This window comes from Malaclemys terrapin, chromosome 7, assembly GCF_027887155.1.
Source record: "Malaclemys terrapin pileata isolate rMalTer1 chromosome 7, rMalTer1.hap1, whole genome shotgun sequence".
Taxonomy (NCBI): Eukaryota; Metazoa; Chordata; order Testudines; family Emydidae; genus Malaclemys; species Malaclemys terrapin.
Genome location: NC_071511.1, coordinates 115,176,434 through 115,190,463, shown reverse-complemented (window position 1 = coordinate 115,190,463; position 14,030 = coordinate 115,176,434). Strand labels below are relative to the sequence as shown.

Genomic DNA, 14,030 nt, shown 5'->3' with positions numbered 1-14,030 from the left:
TATACATTTTCATTTTCAAGGTTTTTATTTTCAATTTTTAACTATTTATTTTTACAGTTGGAAATTGATGGGGAGGGTCAAGGTTAGGGTAGCAGAGACAGTGGCATTGCAGGAGGTTCTCAGCACTGACAGCAGGGCTACAGGGGACTCCCAGCATGGCCCAAGAGACCCCAGGGCACAAGGTGCAGGAGAGGCTGTAGTTGTGGCCCAGTGGAACAAAGACCTCCGGCCAGGACTGCACAGAGGAAGACTAACCTCTGGTGATACGGTGCGGTTGAATAGTTCTTGCCAGGGACAGCTCCCACAGTCCTGGCTGGTGACTGAGTGAGTGGGGCTGCGACAGCTGTTACAACAATGTGGTGGCCACCCCCAGGGCTGGGGGCTTGTCCTCCGTCTCTGCTCTGTCCTGCCAAGACCACATACTTCCCTACCCCTTACACTTACAGGGATGGGGTGTCACTGGCTCTACAGCTATGCAGGGAACTCTTTGCAGTCCTGATGTCACAAGAGTGAGTGAGCGAGGCAGCTGAGAGCAATTTGTGCTGCTGCTGAGCTGGTGAAACCCGATCCCTGCAGGTACAAAATGTTAGGGGAGGCACTCTGGCCAACTGTTACCGAGTGATATGGTTTTTTTGTCAGTTTCAGATGTCAGGTGACATGGACTTTACCAACATATATTAATTTAAATTGAATCCTGCCAAGCCTAATTAAGGCTTACGGTAATATAGATATTAATAATGGTTTGTTCAGGATGATGACAACAGTGAGCTCAGTCACACTCAGTATCTTCCTCTTTCACCTTTCTGGCGTAGACGTGCAGGGAGGGTGATGGGAGCATGGGGTCCTCCCCCTCTTTCCTGTTACATTCTTATTTCTCCATTTTCCCACACCCATCTTTCTCCCAAAGAACAGCTGACCGCATTTCTGTCCGTTGGCTCCAGTGCAGTTGACTGCATCTGTAACTCCATCTGAAGCACAATTGATCATGTCTTGAACCATCACCACACTATTCTGCCCAGTGCAGCTTTAAGCAGGTGAAGGTGATCGTCCACAGAGAATTTTTCTTCTTTCTAAGAATCCTGGATTTGTAAGCCTACTGCAAAGGACTAGTAAACTGTGGTCCTCTCGTCATATTAGAGAGAAGGGGAGGGATGGCTGTTGTGAAGTATTGCTACTGCTTGGGACTCACTGGCTGACTGCCCTCTCTAACCACTCTCACAGCCTGGATTATTTTCCACTCCTGCTTGTATCTGTGAGGGAGTGTAGATGAGATAAGTCCTGACAATAAGACTGACTGTGCAGTGCACTCAGCCAGCAGTCTTACAGGTGTGAGAGTACTGCCCATCACCTTGGTGTGCGTGTCCTTTCATTGGCGGGAGACTGGTGTTGCTGTTTAAAAGAAACTTCTGTGGTGCTGTAATGAGAGAGTCTAGGACTGTCCTTCTTAGTGTTAGATTTAAAATATCAGAGCCCCAGCCATATCAAGACCATTGGCTGCTGTGTGATTTTGAGTCTCCAGTTGATGCCTTAATAATGTCTATTAATCTTCATGGTTGTAATTTATAGGTGATAAATTAATTCAGCAAAATGATCAGTTTGAGGGAGTTACACCACTGATGAAGATATCAACTCGATTTAAAAAAATATATTAATATAATTCATGGTGTACTTATACAGTATTTAAAATTGATTGCACATAGTATGATGATATAATTATGTGCCAAATATGTTCAGGGTGAAATTTTGCTCCATTTGCTTTGATATGGGTGTTGTGTACAATGTTGCCCTGATTCAGGATAGCACTTAAGCATGTGCTAATAGATACCTCAGTTAAATTAATATTCTGTTTGTAGGCTTGAAGCTTCTATTTGTCAGTCTGTCCCTCAAGAAGCTTCTATTTGTCAGTCTGTCCCTCAAGTTTACTGTAATTTATTAATGCTGCTTGTGTGTTCTATGCACAAACTGACCTTTGAGTTTTTCACCTTAGAGCTGTTTCAAGATCAAGTTCTATATCTGAACATTTTATTCCTCCAATTTAATATTTGCCCTGGGCATTACTGGCTTCATTTAAAGGACAGAAGGTTTGCTCTCGGGTCAGCTTGTTGGAAATGTTAAGAAACGTGTGAGTTTGATTTGACTGCAGAATCTGTATTTTAAATGCCACTAGCTTATGGCAATTTGGCAACATTACAAGAAGAATTTTTTCTCCCTTTTTATCTATTTTTAAGCGACCAAATTCATAATACTATCTTATTGTCATCATCCATAGCTTAAGGCTTTTTCCACTAGCTTATGAAAGGAAAATAATATCATAGTCTCTTTATTTGAAGGAACATTCAGTAATACAATGCAAGCATTAGTGATTTTTTTTAATACAGATGAGAGAGCTTTTTAATAAGACTTCCAAGGTTCTATAGCTATTTTTTGTTAAATTATAATAATTTGGGGCATTATAATGCTAAAGAATTACCCTAACTAGTTAATGCAATGTAGCACTGTCTTTTGCTTCCACTTCTATAAAATTATCTCCATATTTAGTCTTTATTTCATGTACACTATTTATTTATAAATAAATAAAAGTGGGTGTATATAAAATATGGAATTCTACTATTGAAAAATGTGCTGTGGCTCACTCCAGTGTATTTGTGTTAATGTGTATAGGACTATTGAAAGATTCACGGGCATTACTGATGGCAGTTAAGGAAAGAATAAGTGTGAAGGGCCAATCTTAATCAATGATACACATCATGGCTTATCTTGGGAAATTCGCTAGTGCTTGTTATTTTTCAAGTTTATCTATGTGCATTGTTCACTTTTGGTATGTATGTGTGTCCAGAAGGCAAGAACAAATTCTTTTTTGTGAGTGCTTGTGTATGTCCATTACACCGTAGGTGTCTGCATGCCTTGTCAGCACTGATTCCAGAGAGCTTTTCCTAGTGGTACCCAGGCAGTGGCCCTGCCAATTGTGAAGCAACTCATGCTGTGAAATGAGGGTATAAAGGGCAGTTTCTCTGCCCTTCCCTCAGTTCCTTTTCACCTCTGTGGTTGGAGCATTAGTGTTTCTTGTGAGCTACTTACCTAACTTTTACTCTTTTGCCCTTGACACTCAAAAATCTTTATTATTTTCATTGTGGTTTTAGTTTTCTTTTAACTTCTTATACTCTTGCTTTGAGTTTCACTTAGAAGGCCTCTGGGCCCTACTCAGTACCAGGAAACCAGTGCCAAGGACCCTGGGGTTCAAGCTGTGTGTGGGCTTCAGAAAGTCTGTGCTTGTTAATGACACTCATTTGCACTGTCTTTAGTGCCTGGGTGAGGGTCAGATTAAGTCCATCTGTCATGGGTTCAAGACTAGGACAAAGAAACAGAGAAGAGTGCCTCTGATACATTCTCAGGGAGGCAGCCCTGAGACCAACATTGGAACCCTCTTGGTCACTGAAAGGAAGTTCCTCAGAGATTCCTCCAGCCTTACTGGCAGAGCTGTGCCGGAGGAGTTCCTAATCACTGGGACCATCTTCTAAATCTAGGGCTTCTGAACAGTCCTTACCACAGAAGCATAAGAAAAAGTTGCTGTCTCGTTTTTTGAAGTCCCAGCCTGGGACTCCTCCACAGAAGGCCAATCCAGGATCTATGGTAGAGCATGCCTTTTGGCTCACTGCTGCCTGGTACCAGCTTATACAGTCAGACCCGAGCCATCAATTCCAGGACCATCAAGATTAGCTATTTTGTCAGCTGTGACAGAGCAGTCATCCTTAATTTCTGTGAGTCAACAGCCCATATTGGTGCTGATCATGCTGGAGGCCTGTGCAGTGGCCAAAGATTTACTCTGCCTGACAGTACTGCCTAGGGTGACCAGATGTCCCAATTTTATAGGGACAGTCCCAATTTTTGGGTCTTTTTCTTATATAGGATCCTGTTACCCCCCATCCCCATCCCAATTTTTCACATTTGCCATCAGGTCACCCTAGTACTGCCCTCCCCCTTTCTGCAGATTGAGGACTCTTGTCCGGTATTAGTGCAGCAGTCAAGATCATGGGCACTGGAGCACTGTATTAGAGTACTGCCCACCTCAGCCCCGGTGCCAACTCCTGACTTATCTTCTGGGCCAGAACCAGGTCCTCCATACCAAATGATACCAGCAGCTAAGAAACCTGTTATACTTCCTCTGGCATCATGTTGGTACATATCCAGATTGCAATCTCTGAGGCCCCCTCCTGGTACCATACCACCCTGGCTCTTGAAATATTCTGACTCCTTGTCAGATTCAGGTATCCTGGTACTGAGATTCTAGAGCTCCTTTCTGTTCCTGTTCCCGCACTTGTCGGCATGATTCCAAGAGGACATCTATTAGAGATGGTCGAGTCAGATGTGCCTGTGGCCCAGTACTGTACCAGCCCCTGCAGTGGCCCTCTTGGATGGCTTGGAGTTTGTCTTCAACATCCAGATCCACTTCACCACTCCCCAGGGGCTCTGGAACAGTTTGCATAGTGGGGGTGCTGAGAACCATTGAACCAAACCGTAAACCTTGTATATAATGGATACTACTTCAAGCCAGGAGCTACTCCCTCACAGAGGTTGATCTTCCAGGAGGGAGCCTTCTCCTGCCAATACTGATAGACCTATTGTATTAACTTAGTTGGAATATATGGGCTAAAGTGTTAACATAAGTTAGTTGCTGTCCATTAAACAGTGTTAAACAAGCTATGGGGCTTGGTATACAAAGACCTTAGCCTTCTTAGCACCATGGCAAACATGTTGTTAAAAATCCTTTTAACCCTTTGTTAAAGATACAAAAAAGAAGGAAAAATAATTAAAGCATTTGGAATGTAAAGTATTAATTAAGGTTTTCATTTTAACATCTCTTGTTCCCTTTTCCTTTAGCTGTAGACAGTTTTTTAGAAGGAAAAAAAAACCCTTTTGTTTGACATGGTATCAAAGATGGTGGTAACTGTACTTTTTTGGGAAAAGAGAAGAAGTTAGTTGAGATGGTCTGGAGATGTCCTTGCTACTGTTGTAGTTAAAGTCCAGTCTTAGAAGGTAAAGCCCCCTTGTTTGACTGTCTCTTGACTTAGATGGAATCAAAAATGATGATAACTGTTATCCCAGGTGGTGGTTGTGATCCAGCTGGAGCTGGTAAGTATGATGATGTCATCTGGGTCCCCTCTCTCTGGCCTATTTTGGTCAGGTCACCTCTTAGGATCAGGGTGATGGAGGTCCAGGGTCCCAGGAAATGGTGGGGATGGCAGCCATGATAGTGAAGCTTGCTCCAGTAGCCTCTGTCAGTTCTTTCCATCTGTTTTCCTTGTTGTCCTTTCCCCACAAAATCTCTTTCTTCTAAAGACCCAAAAAGGGAGTGATGGGTGCAATAGTCCAGCCCTTCATTATTTTATCCACCAGTTAGGCCTAATTTTCTGACTACCAATTTTGGCTCATTAACTTCTGGCTCCACATCTCCTGTTATTTAACTAGCATAATTTTAATACAGTCTTTGAATTATGTCAACGTGGCCTTTTTGGTTTAGATGAATTCAGTTGTTTTGTCTCCCTTTCATGTCTTTTCCCATCATCATTTGTTATGGGTTATTGTAATATCTTCTGAACTTTTACATATTTTGCACAGTTCAGCTCACAATTCAAGTAAATTCATAGTTGTCCCAACAGAAACATCACAGTCAGTACTAGGATTTTTTCTCTCTTGTCTCCCATGCAGGCATCCTCCTTATTGCCTGATGAGGACTTTGTATCAGAGGCTGTCGCCCCTGCAGGCATCCTTGTCTCCTAATGAGGAGCTGTTATTAGAGGCTACCATCCCTGTCCCAGATGACTTTAAGGTGCATCAGGAGCTCCTCAAAAGAATGGCAGCCTCCCTGGGTATTCAAATAGCACTAATGGAAGACAATATGCACAAGCTCATTGACATTCTACATCCCACTGGGACAGGGAAGGTTGCCTTGCCCATAAATAAGGCCATTATGCAGCCAGCCAAAACAATCCGGCAAACCCCTTCCTCCATTCCTCCTCCATTCCACTAATTGCTGCAAGAATGAAACAAAAAGATCAGGTTCCATTTCCTGGGGTTCAGCAGTTTTATTTACACCCTGCACCTAGGTCATTAGTGGTGGCTGCAGGGAATGAGAGGAGCTGACAGGTCAGAGCTAAGGTTACCCCTAAGAATAAAGATGCCAAGAAGCTTGACTTTATGGGTAGAAAAAATATTCTACAACATTTGTTGTAGTTCTTCATTGCCAATCATAGTGCTCTGCTGTCTTAGTATGACTTTTCAAACTGGGAAGCAATATCCCAGTTTGCTAGTAAACTACCATAGGATTCCAGGGAGCAGTTCCAGTCACGTGTTGCAGAGGAATGCCTTGTGTCTTGTTCAGCTTTACAGGCTTCTTTGGCTGCAGTGGGTTCTGCAGCTAGGGCCAAGGTGATAGCGATGACTATGCATAGAGCATCCTGGTTGCTGGCCTCTGGGATTCCTGTGGAGGTGCAACACACACTGAGTACCCACTTTTGAGGGCTGTGCCTTGTACTGTAAGACAGATGAGGCTCTGCGCACACTGAACGACTCAAGGAGAGTGCTCAAGTCCTTAGGCCTCGATGTGCCTATGACAAGAGGATGAAATATTGTCTGAAGTACCAGCTCAGACAACAATATTATGCTTTCTGGCAGCTTGACCAGTCCATGTGGCAGTGTAAAGGTCACATCGGAGGATGTCCATGCCCTTTACTTCCTCGCTGTCTTCTTCTTGGCAGCCACGAGCCTCCAAGCAGCCGTTTTGATTCTTTTTGAGGACAGTGTTCTATTCAACCTGTAACTTATAGACCCTTCTCCATCTCTCTGGGACAAGTTGTCACATTTTCTTTGGGCTTGTCAGTCCACCACCTTGGACAAGGAGGTGCTAAGAATGGTGGAATCGGGATATACCTTCCAGTTTCTTTCTATCACCCACTTCCAACCCTCCGCTCATGTTTCAGGGGCCCCTCTCATGTGTCTGTGCAAACACAAGAAGTGCAGACTTTATTCTTTGGGAGTGACAGGGGAGATGCCTTCATTTCATCAGGGCAGCAGGTTTTATTCCAGATACTTTGATACCCAAAGCCAGAGGAGGTCTCAGACCCATTCTGGGCCTTCAGAACCTCAACAAATACATCAGGAAGTTGAAATTCTGCATTGTATCCCTGGTTACAATTACCCTTTCCCTAGATCTAGGAGAATGGCATGTTAACTTACTGGATGCCCATTTCCATGTGACAATCCATCCTGGCCACAGGAGATTCCTGAGGTTTGTTGTTGAGGGGCCCCTGAAGCAGGAGATGACCGTTACCAGTTCACTGTCCTGCCTTTTGACCAATTATCAGTTCCGAGGATACTTACCAAATGCCTGGTGGTATAGCTGCTTACTTATGCAAAAGAAATGTGTGTGTATCCTTATCTGGATGACTGGTTGTTTTGTTGATGGTCCATACGGCATGTGCAAGTCGCTGTCCAGAAAATCCTGTGTCTGTTCGACATCCTGGACCTAAAATGAAACAATTAGAAAAGTCAACTTCTGTGCCCTTGCAGAGGATAGAATTCATTGGCTTAGTTCTGGATTTGATCTCCTCAAGGCTTTCTAGTTGCTTGCTAGTTCCCAACTACATGGGACTTCTCAGCATCCCTTAAGTACCACCCTGAGACCAGTGAGAGGAATTGTCTGTTTCTTGGGGAACATGGCAGCACGTACATTTGTCACTCCCCATGCTGGGTTGCACCTCTCTGATTCATCACCGAGACAAGCCAGTGCGAATCCCAGACAGGGTGCTGTTATCTCTCATCTGGAGGATGAGATAAGACAACGTCTGCAGGGGAGTCTTTCACTCCTTCTCTCTCTATCAAGACTTTAGTAACGGACACATCAGCCATCGGGTGGGGAGCATATTTTAGTGACCTTTGAGCTCAGGGATTGTGGACTGCATATGAGGCCAGATTGCACATAAATATTCCGGGCATGCCAGCACTTCTGCCCTCACATTCAAAGCAAGATTGTTCAGACAACACCACTGTTGACTTCTCTGAAGAAACAGGGAGGAGCCATATCAGTTGGCCTTTCCCAAAAAGTTATCAAGCTGTGGAACTTGTGTATTCAGAGCTCAGTCACTCTCAAAGCGTCTCACCTCCATAGGGTCCAAAACAACCTCGAAGATTGTCTGAGCAGATCATTCAGTTTGGATAACAAATAGTCCCTCAGCACGAACATGCTAGCCTTGGTGTTTCTTTCTGTGGACCAGTTTACAACTCACCAGAACAGGAAGTATTCCAGTTTTTGCTCCAGGGTAGGGTGACCAGATGTCCCAATTTTATAAGGACAGTCCTGATATTTGGGGCTTTCTCTTATATAGGTGCCAATTACCCCCCACCCTCTGTCCTGATTTTTCACCCTTGCTATCTGGTCACCATACTCCAGGTTGAGTCACAGCCCAGGATCAATAAATATCAGATGCCTTCCTGTTTCTGTGGAACAAAGAGTTCCTATATGCATATCTGTCAATAACCCTGGTTTCCAGGGTGATCCTCAAACTCAATAAAGATCATGGCAGGATCATCCTTATGGCCCCAGCCTGGCTGAGACAGACGTGGTGTTCAAAACTGCAATCTATCCACTTGAGGACCTGTGCTGTTACCAGTAAATAGAGACCTGCTATCATGGAACCGGGGCAGGTGCTGCACCTCACAGCATGGTTCCTCTGTGGTTGAATGCAGAGGAGACACACTGCTCAGCTGCAGTCTGGAATGTATTCCTTACTAGCAGTAAACCTTCCACTAGAGCTACATTTCCATATGGTCTGCTTCCCATTGTGTGTCCCCAACTCGAACAAAAATTCAGAGGATCCTGGTCTATTTTTGAACATCAAGGTTTAGCACTTAGCTCCATTAGGGTGCATCTGGCCAGCCATCTCGGCTTTTCATCCTCCCACTGATGGTGTGACCCTACGCTGGTCACTATGCTACTGCAATAATATTTATACAAAATACATCTTGTGAAGTATCAGATGAATTTCAATAACATGATGGTTATTAATTTAATTGTAAAATGCATGTGTTAATATTATATGTGAATCTATTAATTCCCTCTGTATGATGTTACTAGAATAGGTTTACAAGGAGATAGCCTCACCTAGGTAAAGTTGATAAACATGTCTGCCCTAGACAAAGGGATGGGGGCTTGCCTCCATTTAAGGATTAACAGCAAACTAAGCTATCAAGCTAAATGAGTCGGGCGTTATCCTGCTGCTTAACTCGAAAAACAGAATCAACGTGGCTCCTGCACCCCCGAGAGATACAGGAAACTGAATCCCCAGGAGGGCTTCCTGACTTGTAAGAGAAAGACAATCTCTTTTGGATTATAAGGAAAGGAGACAAGTGTCAGAGGGATAGCCATGTTAGTCTGGATCTGTAAAAAGCATATTTATACCTGCCTCTGGAAATTTCCACTACATTCATCTGACGAAGTGGGTATTCACCCACAAAAGCTTATGCTCCAATACGTCTGTTAGTCATAAGGTGCCACAGGACTCTTCGTCGCTTCTTAAGGAAAGGAGAGAAACTCCATCTTTATCTTTCACCTTAGGTGACGAAGAAACCAAGCAATTCGATCTCTATGATGAGTCCTGGCCAGGCCGGACAGTTTAAAAAAAAAAAGCTGGAAAGGAGACTGTGGGTGAGAGAAACCATCTTAAACAAAGACTGTATCTTGTTAGATTACGTTTTAGACTTCAGGATGCATGTTTTCACTTTATTTGCTTGTAACTATTTCTACCTTTATCTCTTTTACTTGGCATCACCTAATCCATGCATTTTTGTTGTTAAATTTGTTTTGCTTTGGTTAGAAATCATCAGTGCTGTGTAAGTTCAGTAAAGTGTGTGCTTCTAGAAAGCTAACAGGTTGGCGTATTTTACTGTCTCTGTAAAGGCAGTGAACCTAACACTTTCTTTGTGAGGGTCCAGTGAGAGGGACTGATCCCTGCAGCAGGATGATTTTGGGGGTGAATTCAGAGCTGGAAGGTCAGCTTGCAAGGAGTAACCAGGTTGGACAAAGCCAGGGTGAGGCTTGTGGGCTGTTGGCTGGCTCCTGGGGTCAGAGCTCTGCACAGTCACAAGACACCCAAGGTTACAAGGCAGACAGTGACTGAACCCATTATTGGCCTGGGTGAACTCCAAAAAGTCACACATGGTAAGATGGTTTTTACTTATCTCATCATGACCATATCCATGAGGGGACTAAATAGACAGTTTCCGCCCATCAAGGACCCAACACCTTCCTGGATTTGAATTTGTTGTTGTTTGTGCTTATGGGCCCTCCCTTTGAGCCACTGGCATCGTACTCTCATTTTTAAACCTGTCAGTGAAGGTTGCCTTCCTGGTAGCCATCACCTCCTATGGAGGGTTGATGAGCTGAATGCATTGGTAATTGATCCACTGGTACATGGTTTTGTACAGTGACAAGATGCAGTTGAGACCACACATCAACTTCCTTTTTTGCATGCTTTCAACAGATTTCGTGCACTGTCTGCACAATCAAGAGATGATGTAAATATAGGTAAGGCAGTCCTACAGTTCCTCTTCTGATGAGATTCTGAACTCCACCACCTGCGGTAGCAGCTGGTGAGTCACCTACAATGTAATAAGCATATGGAAGCACTCAAAGAAGAAAAAATGGTTGCATACCTTTCCATAACTGTTGTTCTTTGAGAGGACGTGGCAGGGTGACTCTGCCTTTATACACTCACTTTGCAGCATGAGGCCTCAAAGATGGCTAGGGCTGCCCCTACGTGTTTTGGTAGGGAAAACTCTCCAGCACCATTGCACAAGGTGTGCACACATCTTCAGTGTAATGGACTTGCGCAACACATCTCGAAGAATAGTAGTGACAGAAAGAACAGGAGTACTTGTGGCATCTTTTTGTGGATACAGACTAACATGGCTGCTACTCTGAAACCTGTCAGTGACAGAAAGATTAAGTAAACATTTTTTTTCAGCAATTAATTGTAACATTGACTATACATTTATATATAGTACATTATCTTTTGTGATATTTTTGAGAAGTTTTCCTTTCCTTTTTAATTCTGTATCCATTTATTGCAGTTATACCACATTACAAGTGAACACTTACCCACAATTACCACACAGTGGCATCTGAGATGTTGTATGATTTTCTTACATTTAGGGTGCAAAGTAACTGGATTTCAGAATACCACATTGTGGTAACTTTGGGTAAAACTTGACTTTTTATTGGCAACTTTTGAAGTATCATTGCTAGTTAGTTTTTAGTTTTATAGCACCAACATTGTGCCAAGAAGGTAACATACAGGTATGAAGACAACATAATTTATGCTTCAGGGCATTTACAGTGTAAACAGATAACATACAAAGAAGGCAGGAGGTTGAAATGGAACAAAGAGAAGCATTGAGATTGATGTAAAAGTTAAGCACAAGTCTTGTTAGTTTCTCAACATCTGACTGATATGTAGGAGCACACAGGGACACTTTTTAGTGATTTTGGGGATGTGGAAGATGAATACAAGAGCTAACACTTACATGAGTTTCAGTGGGCACAAAACCCAAAAACATTTTAGCTTACCGTTTATTCTGAACTTTGCTATCTTTCCATCCCAAAATTGCATACTTCCAGAACAAATTTGTTGGTAAAAGACATGTTTTTAAGGCTGAGATCTGGTATGTGTAGAATGCTATGAAGTGAGCAACTGCTGCAATTACTTAATTGCCCTCATCTGCGCTGAAATCACCAGTAGTTCAGGCTGATCACACCTTGCAGAATCGAATCCATATTGTAGTTTGTAAAGAACAATGGAGTGCAAAAATAATTTAGTTTATTCTGTACCCTGATTTCCAGGGTTTAATATCTTGGCCATTTAATTTTGTTGATAAATGTGGTATAACAATAGTAGGTTTCTATGTGTTTTTTATTTAAATATTTTATTTGGGTTTTAAATATGGACACAAAAAAAAATCAACAATTAATACTATTCTATAACTATGAAAAAGAAGATATTGTACTAGACTCATACATCTATCAAAACTGCTTTGCCACTGCTCTAGTAGCCTTAAACCCAGCCTAACCTAGCCTCCTAGTGCAAGGGAATTTTCTGGTGGTATAGGTCCTTGTAGTACCTTGTGTACCATCCTCACTCTTGACCTCTGGTGTAAGGGGTGTGGTTGAGGGATCTCTCTGGCTATTCCCCAGATACTAGAAAGCCTATTATAGGCTGTTTGTAGCTGTATATAATATAGATCATTCTTCAGTCTTGAGAATATAGGACAGAGAATGAAGAATATGGTGGTAAACATAAATTGAGTATATACACTGCAGATAGTCTTCTTCTGCATTCCATCCTGGCTCCACTCCAGTGTTGATTTCAGCCATAATACCCTGTTTATCATCTTCTCTCTGACCTTATCTGCACCTTCTTCCATGCTACCCCATGCTTACCATGCTATCCCTAAACCTGTTCTGCTAGCCACCTCTCACCTCATTCAGATACCTCCTAAAAACTAACTTTTTCTGTCTTGACTATGAAAAATTAGGGGAGGGAGAGGGGAAAATAAAAGGAACATGACCATCAAGATGTGTACATGCCTCTTTGAGCTGAATAAGCATGTGATCTTATTATTGATACCCTTGTTCTTCAACTTTTCCTGCTCTTTTGCATGTTTATAACCCTATTTTCAAGTCTTGTTAAAGTTGGATTGCATGTTCTTGTGGGCTGGGACCATATATATACTTGTTGCTTTGAGGCATTTAGCACATTTTGGACACTCAAAAATAATTATAAAAGCAAGAATAATATATTGAAAAATACGTTGGCCATAAAATATTAAGTTGTTAGGCCAAAAATTATTTAAAAGGTGAAGATAATTTTAGGTTGGCAAAACACACTTTTGTGTGTTTCGTGCTCTATTTGCAAAATGTATTCATTATAAAGAACAAAAAAATGCAACCCACACTTAGTTAAAAAATACGGAGGCTAAAAGTGGAAGCAGTTTGAAAGGTATGGCTGTGCTTATGGATGTGCTGACTTATTCTCTTTTATTAGCATCGCATAAAAAAATTAGGTACCGCAGTTAGTCATTACTGTCTCCTTTTATGGTATTTTCACAAAAAAAGTTTTTGAAGGGCAAGATTCTGTATTTAGGTTCAACATCCATCTCCCAGCTTCTTTACACACAATAATTCTTATTTTTTTTTAATGATGTCTCTAATTTTTTAGTGGATTGACATCATATCAAAGCAATGAGACATACTGTCACATAAGGGAATCACAATGATGTAAAAATGATGGTAAAAAAATCAGTGCACCTCTAGGGCAACTGTGTTATGCAATTAGAAAGAATGTTAGCTCAAAGCAACGTTAATCTGAAGTTTAATGGCAAAATGGTTTCATTATGTATTTATGCAGAGTACAGTAATGTAATTCATTGTAAGGGTCTGATCAAGCAACCTCTTTGACTACTCACATGGATAAGGGTTTGTAGGATTGGGCCCTAGGATTGGAGGCAATGTAGAGGAAATTCCTTACTGGCGGTCTTATCCGCTCCCACAAAAGGCCCTGGTGCTGTTCCTGTTCTGAGTTGAGGGTATAAAATATGGAACTGGCACATCTACCCTTCTATTTCTTCTTACTGTCTGTGCTCAGTGGTCAGAACATGCTGTCAGTTGTTCCTCTGAACTTCTAGTTAGTATTTTTTGCTAGTTTGTGTTCTCGAGTGGGCTGTTCTTTCTTTCTTTCTTTCTTTCTCCCTCGTTTCCTCCCTGCCTCCCTCATTAGTAAATCAGTGGACTCTGGGTTGTGCCTGGTACCGGGGGAGCCTGTGCCTATGTCCTCACCTTCAAACCTTGTTCTGGGTGTTGCAAACTGATGTCTGTGAGTGAACCTCACTCTTGCTGCCTGAATTCCTTGAGTAAAGGTCATCTCAAGGACAGATATCTGATTTGCTAAGGCTCCATGCAAGGCAAGATGCTAAGAGTAGAA

The 14,030-nt window shown here is 42.4% G+C and overlaps 1 protein-coding gene across 9 annotated transcripts in view; it reads left to right on the top strand.

Annotated features, from left to right (window-relative positions):
• The window catches only part of ATRNL1 (attractin like 1), a 991,165-nt gene that overhangs the window by 179,089 nt on the left and 798,046 nt on the right, over nucleotides 1-14,030 (top strand). The gene's annotated exons all lie outside the window — the stretch shown is intronic.